This window comes from Bufo bufo, chromosome 6, assembly GCF_905171765.1.
Source record: "Bufo bufo chromosome 6, aBufBuf1.1, whole genome shotgun sequence".
NCBI lineage: Eukaryota > Metazoa > Chordata > Amphibia > Anura > Bufonidae > Bufo > Bufo bufo.
The window spans coordinates 276,228,857-276,241,814 of NC_053394.1; the positions used below are offsets into that span (position 1 = coordinate 276,228,857).

Below are 12,958 nucleotides of genomic sequence, written 5' to 3' on the forward strand. Positions count from 1 at the left end.
ACTCCCCCCTTTGGGAAATATGCAAATATACAAACCTTTGTGGATGTGGTAACTAGGGACTTGCAGAAAATCAAAGCCCCAAAACAAAACATGCATAGTAACTTGACTATAGAAGAACAGGGAGCAATGAGAGATCTAATAGAAAACGAGAATTTAGTCATAAAACCTTCGGACAAAGGGTGAAATATCGTGCTATTGGAAAGAAAATATTATGAACAGATGATTATGTCTCTCCTGAATGAGAACAGTACGTATAAGGAGCTAAGCACTGACCCCACCGAGAAATACGTCTTGGAACTTAAACAATTGCTAAAAAATGCAAAAGAGAGAAATCTAATTACAAAGGAAGAGTACAATGTGATGTTTAGACTGCGACCCACTATAGCTACATTCTACGCCATCCCCAAAATTCACAAGCAAAGAGAACCGATTCCAGGTAGACCTATTGTTTCAGGCAACCAGAGCCTCTGTGAAGGCATCAGTGAATATGTGGAACAGGTCATCTCCCCATTTGTTAAAACACTACCATCCTATCTCAGAGATACAAAAGACACTGTCGCCAGGTTGCAAGAGATCCAAGTAAATCCACAAACCTTCATAGCAAGCCTTGACGTGGAGGCTTTGTACACGAGTATCCAGCATCATTTGGGAATACAGGCAGTGGAGTATTATTTGAGCACGAAAGGGATCCAATACCACGAGCACAATTGTTTTGTTATTGCACGTTTGAAATTTTTGTTGGAGCACAATTATTTTATGTTTAATGGGAAATATTATTTACAGACAACTGGCACCGCTATGGGCACGATCTGTGCACCAAGTTTTGCTAATCTGTTTTTAGGGTGGTGGGAAGATCGTATTGTTTTCACAGACACTTACGATAGGTATACACAGCACATTTTATTTTGGGGTCGTTACATAGACGACATCTTGATTTTTTGGGATGACACTGAAGCACAATTTGATTAATTTGTTTGTCAATTGAACGACAACCAGATTGGAATGAAATTTACAGCTGAAATACACAAGAGCACTATTAATTTCCTGGATCTCAAACTAATATTGCAACCTGACGGCAGTATCCAAACAGAAATATATAGCAAACCAACATCTACCAACAATCTGCTACACTGGCAAAACTACCATCCTGAATCCCTGAAAAAGGAAATCCCTGTGGGGCAATATTTAAGAGCCAGGCGGAATTGCTCCACAGAGGAGGCATTCCAAAAAGAATGTAACACACTCTATTCACGATTTTACAATAGAGGGTACTCTAAGAAATGCCTACATAAAGCATATAACAAAGCAAGAAAGATAGGAAGGCAGGAATTGCTAGTGGGCAGAACTCAGAAAGGAGGTGAAAAAAATTATACGTTGTATTGGCACCTATGATACTGAACACAATATCATAAAACAAATTCTGAGACGACACTGGCACATATTAAAAGCTGACGCCGATATACAGAAAGTAATACCCAGTTATCCGGCGATAACCTATAGAAGAGGAAGGAATCTAAGAGAAATGTTAGTCCACAGCCATTATCAACCTAACAAAATAACAAAAATGACCTGGCTGAACCACAAAGGTTCATCTCCATGTGGGAACTGCATATTCTGTGGTCGGATGAAAACTACGAAAACATTTGAGAATCCAGTGGATGGGAGGTATTATGAAATAAGGGATTATATTAATTGTAAAACAAAAGGGGTTGTGTATGTCATCAGATGTGACTGCCCCAAACTGTACGTGGGGAAGACCACCCAGGAGCTAAGAAGAAGGATTTCTAGACACCTGAGCAGCATAAATACGGGGGAAGATGCCAGCCTAGCCAGACACATGAGAGATAACCATAGAGGAAAAAGTACAGACTTCAAGTTTTGGGGAGTGACAAAGGTGAAATCAGCAAGGAAAAAAGGAGGTAGGAGCAGCACTTCACTCGGCTTTGCAGAGCTGTGGTTGTATAAATGCAACAGCTGGGCAGGAGACCCCAGATCCAAGGCGGTCCAAAGATAGGCAGTAGAAATCGAAGGCCACAGCATCATATCCAACCAATAACTTCTTTATTGTTCAAAACTCCAAAGTACAGTGTACAAAATAGCAATGTTTCGGCTATATCTAGTCTTTGTCAAGCATATATTACAAATGTTAGTGCTCACATATAAATAGTAAAAGCTATGCACACCCACAATATTGGTAGCCCAATGAGCAAATAGATCGGCAAACACAGATCAAATTGTAACCAATAACAATAAAGTCTCACAGCAATATCTAATTAATATGCATACGCCTATCTATCTCACCTGTATAAAATATTCCATAATCGCAAGTAGTGCGACACTCAGCGTCCCGCTGCAATGACTGCGCATGTCCGCGCACGTGATTTGTCCGCGACTGTGCAAGGTATAGCAACATCGCGCGAGATTAGACTAGCGGCGTCAACAACTAATCAGATGCGCCCGCACCGGCGGCGTCATAGCCGGCGTGCAAGTCACGTGACCGGAGAAGCTTCGTCACATGACCGCTGTCAGTGTGTATCTTATTATGAGCCGCACTGTGTTGCTATAACAAGGCAGTACCACATTAATACATTATACAGACAGAGACCTCCAACATAAAAACATGTAAAAGTATACATATAGCGGATGAAAATCTAGCTGATCCCTGCCACATTGAACTCCAAATTGAGTCCAAAGGGCTGTAAGGGCCTCAGCGTATATATCCATTTTAGTTCTTTCTTTCTAAGCACAGCATCCTTATCTCCACCCCTACGTAGGGTGCCCACACTGTCAATCACCCTAAAGCGCAGTTGATTGACAGTGTCCCGCCTCCAAGAAATGTTTGGCTACAGGTTTATCCATGTTTGCCTTGCGAATTGTGCTTTTGTTTATTAATCCGTTCACGGATTTCCATAGTAGTCTCACCTACATAGATGAGACTACAGGAGCATTGTATGACATACACAACATCACGTGATCTGCATGTATAGTAGCCATTGATCTTATACTTTTTCCCATTATAGGGATGAAAAAAGTGGTCCCCTTTCAGGATATTGCACAATTACAGCAAGACAAACATGGAAACGTGCCATTTTTGCGTGGGGCCAGAAGCCTTTGTGTACCCAAGCCTGGACCGCCGACATCAGTTTTTACTAGCCTGTCACGTAGGCTAGGGTTTCTCTTATAGGCCATCATAGGTGGGGACTTGAACTCTTCAATATCCGGCAGACCTCTTTGTAATATGTGCCACTCCTTCCTAAGGATGTGGGCAATGTCTCCACTGTCCCGACCAAAGATAGATACAAAGGGAACTCTAGCCACGGATCTAGCTTTTGCTGGCTTGTGGAGTGCAGACTCTCTGTCAATAAAAGCCACCCTATTCTTTGTTCTACTTAGAAGGGTCCTGGGATAACCACGCTCAATAAAACGCTCACACATGGCATCCACCCTTTGTGTAAAATTAGGGTCATCAGATACAATCCTTCTGACACTTAATATCTGGCTCCAAGGTAGGGAGTCCAACATTCGCCGCGGGTGGTAACTGTCATGTGTGAGAAGAGTGTTTCTATCTGTGAGCTTCTGATATAGGTCCGTTCTAATTTGACCCTCTACCACGAATACCTGTACGTCCAAGAAATGAAGTTCACTTCTAGAGGACGTGACCGTGAACTGTAATCCTGGTACACCTGCATTCAGGTGTGAGTGGAAATCCTCTAACTCATCAACTGTACTAGTCCAGATCATGAATATGTCGTCGATGTAGCGCCACCAAGATAGGACCCTCGCAAGGTGAAATCAGGTCCACGTAAAGGAGACATAGATAGGAAACTTCAACAGGGGGAGACAAAATGGATTTACCTGCTTAACAGCTTATCCCCGAGAGGTCTTAATGAAGGGTTCACATATTCGCCCTTCCTGTAGTTTGGACCCCCTCCTAGGAGAATAAGAGAAATTATAAGTCATTATCAAGCATGAGAAATAAGCTATTTTTAAAAACTGAGAAGTTTACTCGGCAATGATCAAATAAAAGAGAATGAGATATGACAAGCAATAATGGCAGTAGTGAGAATACAATCATCCCACCCGAAGAAGAAGAAGGTCCTGTGAAGTGTGGAACAGCCAGGACGCATACTATAGGCATCACGTGTGGGGAAACGAGTCTGCATGAGGGACCCATTAGTGACATATAGAGGGGTAAAAAGCATAGGACCAAAGAGAATATAGTCATAATCTAATAACAACAGATAGGCTGTAACAATTCCATTAACTTTACAATGGGAGGGAAGGCCCCACAGAATACAAGGCCGGTGGTCTAATACATAATAGATATTAATAAATTGATATCTACACTCCAAACCAGGTAGGTCTATTATGAAAGATAAGATAATAATAAAAAGAATCTAAACAGACAGGCAGAAGACACAGTGTAGACCTGAAGATGCATGCAGTGGCGAAAAGTATGGAATGGGGTTAATAATAATGACATCAGGGAAGTGCTAAATACACAGCATCATCCCCACCATAAAATATACTATGGGACGAAGGCCCCAAGGTGCACTAGCAAATATGAGCTAGAAGATTTAGAACCACTACTTTGAATCCAGGTTATAACTAGATATATTCATCATGAAGGACTACACTGGGAACCTTAGCCCTATACATGCTGGACGTGAAGTTAATCTATGGAGAGAGTCTAGAACAAGGCGACTATGGCTATTGACACACGTCCCGGTGCTGATAACCCACCACTAAGTACCTGGACATGCGCAAATATGGACTCCGAACACAGGGCAGATCAAGTCCGGTGACATGCGCTCCATCGCTGATAATCCATGCAGGCAGCTAAGTACTCATGCACGCGCAATGCAGGATCCGATGAGGTGAGCGCCGCAAACCAAGTCCTCTGACATGTGCGGTGGGACGGCTTGAGTCATTGGACGAGCGTCCAGAAACGAAGTATCAGCACACGCGCATACTTAGTATCTGATGGTGGAGGCGTTGGAGACTAAGTCAGCTGACATGCGCAGTGAGATGGACCATGGTAAGAAATATCTAAGTCTACAAGACATGCGCAGCGCAGCTTGATAACAAAATGCGGCGCGCACCAATCGGAAAGCAAAGCGAATGTGGGCGGAAATACTGGCTGGGACGCAACCTATCAACATTCGGTATGTGGATGAAAGTACTCCCACAGGCCGGCCTTTAATTAATGACATCACAAACAGAAGTGATATAATCCAGCCGAGTTTAGACACGCTCACACTCTGCCCTAACCCCTGAAGACGCCGGAACACGGCAAAACATGTCGGGGGGCAGCGTGAATCTCAAGTTTTAATTCAGTAGAGCTATTCAGCCAACATACATAGGAATGATTGTTACATTGTGCTTGGACCTATACTGGCAGCGCGCAGCCAGTTAAGCAACAATGTTTTATCCTAGAAAGGCCATCCTAGGTAGGAGGCTAGCACTAGCAAACGCATACAATATATGAGTGGTTGAGACTACTGATAATTTTATCACTATAGTCAGATATTATAAGTTAGATATTATAAGTTATACCATTAAAGGTTAAGTTTTAGGATTTAGGAGGTGTAGGACAATAGGTGTAAGGTAGTCCTAGGGACATTTGTTATGATTTATTGAATAAAACACCACATCCGAACACCATAAGGGAAAATACATCTTTTGAAATACAATGAACAACACAATGTCACATTCCATTCTCTCGCCCCCAAACTACACTGTTCACGTGCCCTGAATACTCCAAGCCTAGACGCTGGAGTAGCCTTGTAGTATATAGGAACAATGGAGTGTCCAGATCACCTGTACCCCAGGCTCAAAGCAACTGAACAACCGTACCCAAGGCGGCGTACACAGCAGAGCCCACAAGTTGATACTGTGCCGCAGGGTAACGTACCTGACCGATGGCGCACACGGCAGAGCCTACAAGTCAATAACCGTGCCGCTGAGTCACTGACCTGGGTATGTCTTGTATTCACTGGTTGATCCAAACCGACAGCAAGTCCCTGCCACAACATGTGACCCTGCAGAACCTGTACAATGACCCTCTGTTCCGATCAGCTTCCTGACGCCGATACTCATTCCTGCAAACAGAATCCGGATCCACACGGTTCTCTCATGCAGTTCACAAAATGACGGACTGTTTCTTCTCCAAGCTGAGCAACACCACCTCTTATGGTAAACTCCAACCTTTTTACGGCTCTTCCAGCTTTCCGGAACCCGGTCCTCTCTCTCTCTGGGAAGCCTTCTGGATCGCTGACCCTGGCCTGGTCCTTATCCGATGGCGACTTACACCAACTCGCAAGTCCTTCCATCCACCATGAGGCCTCACAGGGTCTGTAACCACGTTCCACAGTCCAATTGACCTTCCGGGAACCGATCCTTTCTTCCTTGACAACATCTGCATTGCTGACAGGCATCAGTCACTTCTGACAGTGACTTTGACCGCTCCAAGTCTCACAGACCTGAGGATGGCACTGGATCCTGTCTTCAGCCTCTGCACAAACATGTCTGCTCAGGTCACCATTTTCTCTCTCTCTGGAACACACAGCAGCATCAGTCATCAGCATGAGTCATCATCTGTTTTGCATATTCAAATCCCAGAGTGTGCTGGCTATAGCTGCAAAACAGTGGCCTTTAGTGCCCAAAATGCCAAATGACAGTTTCAGAAACAGCATTCAAGAATCAGTGGCTGTTTCTCTATCTTACAATCGGCCTGTGACCGCAGAGCTGAAAGCAGTGCAGGACGGGTGTGGCTCTTGGCTTCCAGGCACAACAGCCACAGCACCGCATGGCAACGTCTCACCTGGCATGTCGAATAGGTTCTGGGGTGCTTGCTGGGTGCAGCGGAAGAGGCGGTAGCAGTGGAAAAGGAGGAGTCAGCCGAGGAGGAGACGGACGATGGAGTAGGAGGAGGAGAAGAAGAGGCAGGCCTGCATGCAATCCGTGGCGGTAACACCAAATCCACATGGATGCCACAGGTTACATGCTTGACGGCCGTCAGAAGGTTCATCCAGTGGGAAGAAAAGGTTATGTACCTTTCCTGCCCGTGTTTGCTAGACCACGTGTCTGTGGTCAGATGTATCTTGGCACCGACACTGTGTGCCAGAGATATATTAACTTGCCGCTGAATGTTGCCATATATTTCAGGGATGCTCTTCTGGGAGAAATATTTCCTTCTGGGGACCTTCCATTGCGGTGTGCCCATGGCCACAAATTTTCTAAAGGCCTCCGAGTCCACCAATTTATATGGCAGTAGTTTGCGGGCTAGCAGTTCCGACAAGCCAGCGGTCAGCCGTTGGGCAAGAGGATTATCCGGCGTCATCATTTTTTTATGCTCAAACATTTGGGCCACGGAAGCCTGCCTTGTGCCAGTTGAACGCAACGATGGCACAGTTGGAAAGTGGAGGACAAATGGGAGGAGAGAGGAGAAGGAGAAGAGGCAGGACGTGGAGTGCCGGGAGTGTGGCTTTGTGGCTTCTGACGGCGTTGCTCCCACTGGGCTCGGTGATGGGAGGCCAGGTACCTTCTTAAGGTGGTCGCCCCTAGTGTTGGGCTTATCGCGACTTATGCATTGACAGCACAGGCTGCAGATGGCAACACTATTGTCAGCAGCTGACACGATAAAAAAAGCCCACACTGCGGAGCCATGTGCCGGCATCCCGGGAGCACAAGATGTGACCGTGCATTGTGGATGGATCGCTCCAGATACATTTGCAGTCTGCTTTTTGCCTCCTGTGCACTGCGAGTTCTTCCTGCTTCTCCTCCTTCTCCTCCCTATCTGCTGCTCCATCTCTCCCTCTTAACTCCCCTCCTCTTCCTCTCTTGTGGGCACCCACGTAACGTTCATCGACACGTCATCATCGTCACCTTCACCACCACTGACATTAGAGATCTCAGAGTAGGCAGCAAAAGCAGGGACCACCCTCCTTGGGTTGATCTGGGTACTCCGCCACCCAGCGGACTCGTCAGACCGCTGGGTGGCGGTCGTTGCTACCGCTTCTTCCTCATCCGATGCCAAGAATGGCTGCGCATCGGTAAGGTCTGGGAATAGATGGGAAAATAATTCCTCTGACTCGAATGGAGGGGCTATGATGGAGGTGGTGGTGCACACAGCAGAATGTGAGGAGGGTGCAGAAGTAAAAGGCTGAGTGAGCCACTCAACTAACTCTGGTGTGTACTTTGACATAATAGCACACACCTTGTAACGGGTCCCATCAGCCGCAGACCTGCTGCTTAGCTTCGGGAGCGAGGATCTGTGTTTGACCTCGTTCCCAGGGCGGCTTTGCTAGCTGGGAGGCTCCCTGCTCCTAGGTCTGCCTTGAGCGCCGAGCTGATCACTCGGTGCTCGACTGGTCGATCTGTCGGTCATGTGATGCTGGCCACGTCACATGACCCTCACTCCCCTCTATAAATACAGGCAGCCTGCTGGCCACAGGTTGCCTGTTAATTTAGGTTCCTGGCGTTTGTTGGATACCTGTATACTTACCTGATTCTGTTCCCTGACGATCCTTTGCCTGCTTCTCCTGTACTGCGCATCCCTCCTGGTATTTTGACCTCGGCTTCCACCTGACTATTCTTTGCGGACTCCTTTGGTAACCCCCGTGACCCCCCCATGTCGGCGATCGCAACAAACCACAGGTCAATTCAGACCTGCGGTTTGCTGCGCTTTCAGCAGTTTCTGATCCTCGTGGTCCCTGACCGCGGGGATCAGAAACTTTATATGCCTAAAATATAGTTTTTTCAACCCCCCCCCTGCACCCCTGAATGATTTTATGGCGGCGGGAGGTGCAGGGGGGGGGGTTGCGGGCGGTGCAGGCGGTGCGGGAGGCGGGATTGCAATCCCCCGCCCGCCTCCTCTTGAATAATCGTTGGTGGCCAGTGGTATACCAGAGTGTCATTGCTGACACTCTGGTATAAACGGCTGACATCTGTGACGTACGGACCGTGGTATGGTGGTATGGAATAGCAGAGGTTAACAGTCGGGAGCTCCCTCCCTCTCCCATCGAGGGGCTGCTGTGCCTTTGCAGCCCCCCGACAGGATGGGGTGACAGAGGGAGGGAGCCCCCCTCCTTCCTCTTCCCCGTCTGCGCAGTTGTGGCCACAACTGAGCAGACGGGGAAGGTTCCCATGGCAACAGGACGCCTTCTCAGGCATCCTGCTGTCCATGGTGCTGAACAGATCTGTGCTAAAGGCATAGATCTGTTCAGACAAAGTGTAAGTAAAATACAGTACAGTACACTATATATTGTACTGTACTGTATTATACAGACATCAGACCCACTGGATCTTCAAGAACCAAGTGGGTCTGGGTAAAAAAAAAGTGAAAAAAGTGAAAAAAAAAGTAAAAATCAAAAAACACATTTATCACTGATTAAAAAAAAAAAAAAAAAAATTCCCTACACATGTTTGATATCACCGCGTTCGTAACGACCTGATCTATAAAACTGTCATGTTACTTTACCCAAACGGTGAACGCCATAAAAAAAAGAAAACTATGATGAAATTGAAATTTTGCCCACCTTACTTCCCAAAAAAGGTAATAAAAGTGATCAAAAAAGTTGCATGTAAGCCAGAATAGTACCAATCAAACCGTCATCTCGATAATCGCCCAAAAACTGAAAAAACTATGGCTCTTAGACTATGGAAACACTAAAACATGATTTTTTTGTTTCAAAAATGAAATCATTGTGTAAAACTTACATAAATAAAAAAAAAGTATACATATTAGGTATCGCCGCGACTGTATTGACCGGCTCTATAAAAATGTCACATGACCTAACCCCTCAAGTGACCACAGTAAAAAAAAAAAAAAAAAAAACGGTGTAAAAAAAGCAATTTTTTGTCATCTTACGTCACAAAAAGTGTAATAGCAAGCGATAAAGTCATATGCACGCCAAAATAATGCCAATCAAACCGTCATCTCATCCCACAAAAAATGAGACCCTACTTAAGATAATCGCCCAAAAACTTAAAAAACTATGGCTCTTAGACTATGGAGACACAAAAACATTTTTTTTGTTTCAAAAATGAAATCATTGTGTAAAACTTACATAAATAAAAAAAATTGTATACATATTAGGTATCGCCGCATCCGTGACAACCTGCTCTATAAAATTACCACATGATCTAACCTGTCAGATGAATGTTGTAAATAACAAAAAAGAAAAACTGTGCCAAAAAAGCTATTTCTTGTTACCTTGCCGCACAAAAAGTGTAATATAGAGCAACTAAAAATCATATGTACCCTAAGCTAGTACCAACAAAACTGCCACCCTATCCCGTAGTTTCTAAAATGGGGTCACTTTTTTGGAGTTTCTACTCTAGGGGTGCATCAGGAGGGCTTCAAATGGGACATAGTGTCAAAAAAAACAGTCCAGCAAAATCTGCCTTCCAAAAACCGTATGGCATTCCTTTCCTTCTGCGCCCTGCCGTGTGCTCGTACAGCAGTTTACGACCATATATAGGGTGTTTCTGTAAACTAAAGAATCAGGGCCATAAATAATGAGTTTTGTTTGGCTGTTAACCCTTGCTTTGTAACTGGAAAAAAAATATTAAAATAGAAAATCTGCCAAAAAAGTGAAATTTTGAAATTGAATCTCTATTTTCCATTAAATCTTGTGCAACACCTAAAGGGTTAACAAAGTTTGTAAAATCAGTTTTGAATACCTTGAGGGGTGTAGTTTCTTAGATGGGGTCACTTTTATGGAGTTTCTACTCTAAGGGTGCATCAGGGGGGCTTCAAATGGGGCATGGTGTCAAAAAACCAGTCCAGCAAAATCTGGCTTCCAAAAACCATACGGCGCACCTTTCCCTCTACGCCCTACTGTGTGCCCGTACAGTAGTTTACGGCCACATATGGGGTGTTTCTGCAAACTACAGAATCGGGGCAATAAAAATAGCATTTTGTTTTGCTGTTAACCCTTGCTTTGTTACTGGAAAAAATTGATTAAAATTGAAGATTTGCCAAAAAAATCTAAATTCGGAAATTGTATCACCATTTGCCATTAACTCTTGTGGAACACCTAAAGGGTTAACAACGTTTGTAAAATCAGTTTTGAATACCTTGAGGGTGTAGTTTCTAGAATGGGGTCATTTTTGGGTGGTTTCTATCATGTAAGCGTCACAAAGTGACTTCAGACCTGAACTGGTCCCTAAAAAGTGGGTTTTTGAAAATTTCGGAAAAATTTCAAGATTTGCTTCTAAACTTCTAAGCCTTGTAACATCCCCAAAAATAAAATATCATTCCCAAATTGATCCAAACATGAAGTAGACATATGGGGAATGTAAAGTAATAACTATTTTTGTAGGTATTACTATGTATTATAGAAGTAGAGAAATTGAAACTTGGAAATTTGCAATTTTTTTACAAATTTTTGGTATTTTTTTTAAAATAAAAATGAATTTTTTTAAATTCATTTTACCAGTGTCATGAAGTACAATATGTGACGAAAAAAAAATCTCAGAATGGCCTGGATAAGTCAAAGCGTTTTAAAGTTATCACCACTTAAAGTGACACTGGTCAGATTTGCAAAAAATGGCCTGGTCCTTATGGTGAAATAAGGCTGTGTCCCTAAGGGGTTAAAGGATCTTCTGGTCAGTTATCAACTTCCAGAGACCTTAGAGGAGATGATGACCCTTGTTGTCCGACTTGACCGACGGGTTAGAGAGAGACGACAGGAACGACAGTTCTCTTCCCAGATGGTGGTCCAGCCAAAGGCCTATCCCAGAGACAACGCTGAGGTCTCCACCGAGGAACCCATGCAGGTTGGCATGACCCGAGGGAATCTTTGCCGCAAACATGGAGAATGCTTTTACTGTGGAGATCCTGACCATTGGATCAACCAGTGTCCTAAGAAGGTCCTCTCTGTCAAGTCTCCTAAGGCAAGGCAACCTAAAGACCAGGTACACCCTGATTTTTCTAAATGTAAGCTTTTGGTACCCATTACGATTTCTCTGGGGGTAGATAAATGGCTGGGTAAGGCCTTTATTGACTCTGGCTCAGCGGCCAGCTTTATTGACTCTGAGTACGCTGTAAGGTTGGGTATTCCAATGTTTGCTTTACCAACTCCTATCCATGTCATGGCTATTGATGCTACTCCTCTTATTGGTGGTACGGTGAGCTCATGTACCTCAGAGATTTCTCTAACCGTGGGTGTGAGCCACTCAGAGAGATGTTCCCTGTTAGTCCTGGAGAACCTACTGGTTGAGGTGGTACTAGGGTTGCATTGGCTCCGACTACATAACCCCACTATAGATTGGTCCAAGGGGGAGTTGGTGAGATGGGGGCCTAAGTGTTACTCATGCTTGTCCGTGCTTGTCCGTGGTATAGGCTGTGGTCTGTTGTTAGGAAATATTCTGATGTATTCTCATCACCAACCCCGGAGGTTCTACCCCCCTATAGACCTTATGATTGTACTATAGAGCTAGTAGAGGGGGCCAAGTTTCCTAAGGGGTGAATTTATAATCTTTCTAAGCCCAAACGCAAGGCCATGGAAGATTATATTAAGGAGAGCCTCGGTAAAGGGCACATTAGACCTTCTGTCTCTCCTATGGGGGCGGGGTTTTTCTTCGTTAAGTAAAAAGATGGTGGTCTTAGGCCATGTATCGATTACCGGAGATTAAATAAATTCACTGTCCAGAATAGATACTCCGTCCCATTGATTCCTGATTTATTTAACCAGGTTCTGGGGGCAACCTGGTTTTCCAAGATTGACCTGAAAGGGGCATACAATCTAATCCGAATCAAGGAGAGAGACGAATGGAAGACGGCGTTCAATACTCCGGCAGGACACTTTGAATATCAGGTGATGCGTTTTGGACTCTGCAATGCCCCAGCTGTGTTCCAAAACTTTATGAATGACATTCTTAGGGAGTTCTTAGGTAAATTTGTTATTGTCTATCTTGACGACATTTTGATATTCTCTCCTGACTTCGAATC

The 12,958-nt window shown here is 44.6% G+C and overlaps 1 long non-coding RNA gene across 1 annotated transcript in view; it reads left to right on the forward strand.

The window, feature by feature from the left end:
• LOC121004449 overlaps positions 1–12,958 on the forward strand; it is a 43,697-nt gene that overhangs the window by 12,068 nt on the left and 18,671 nt on the right. The gene's annotated exons all lie outside the window — the stretch shown is intronic.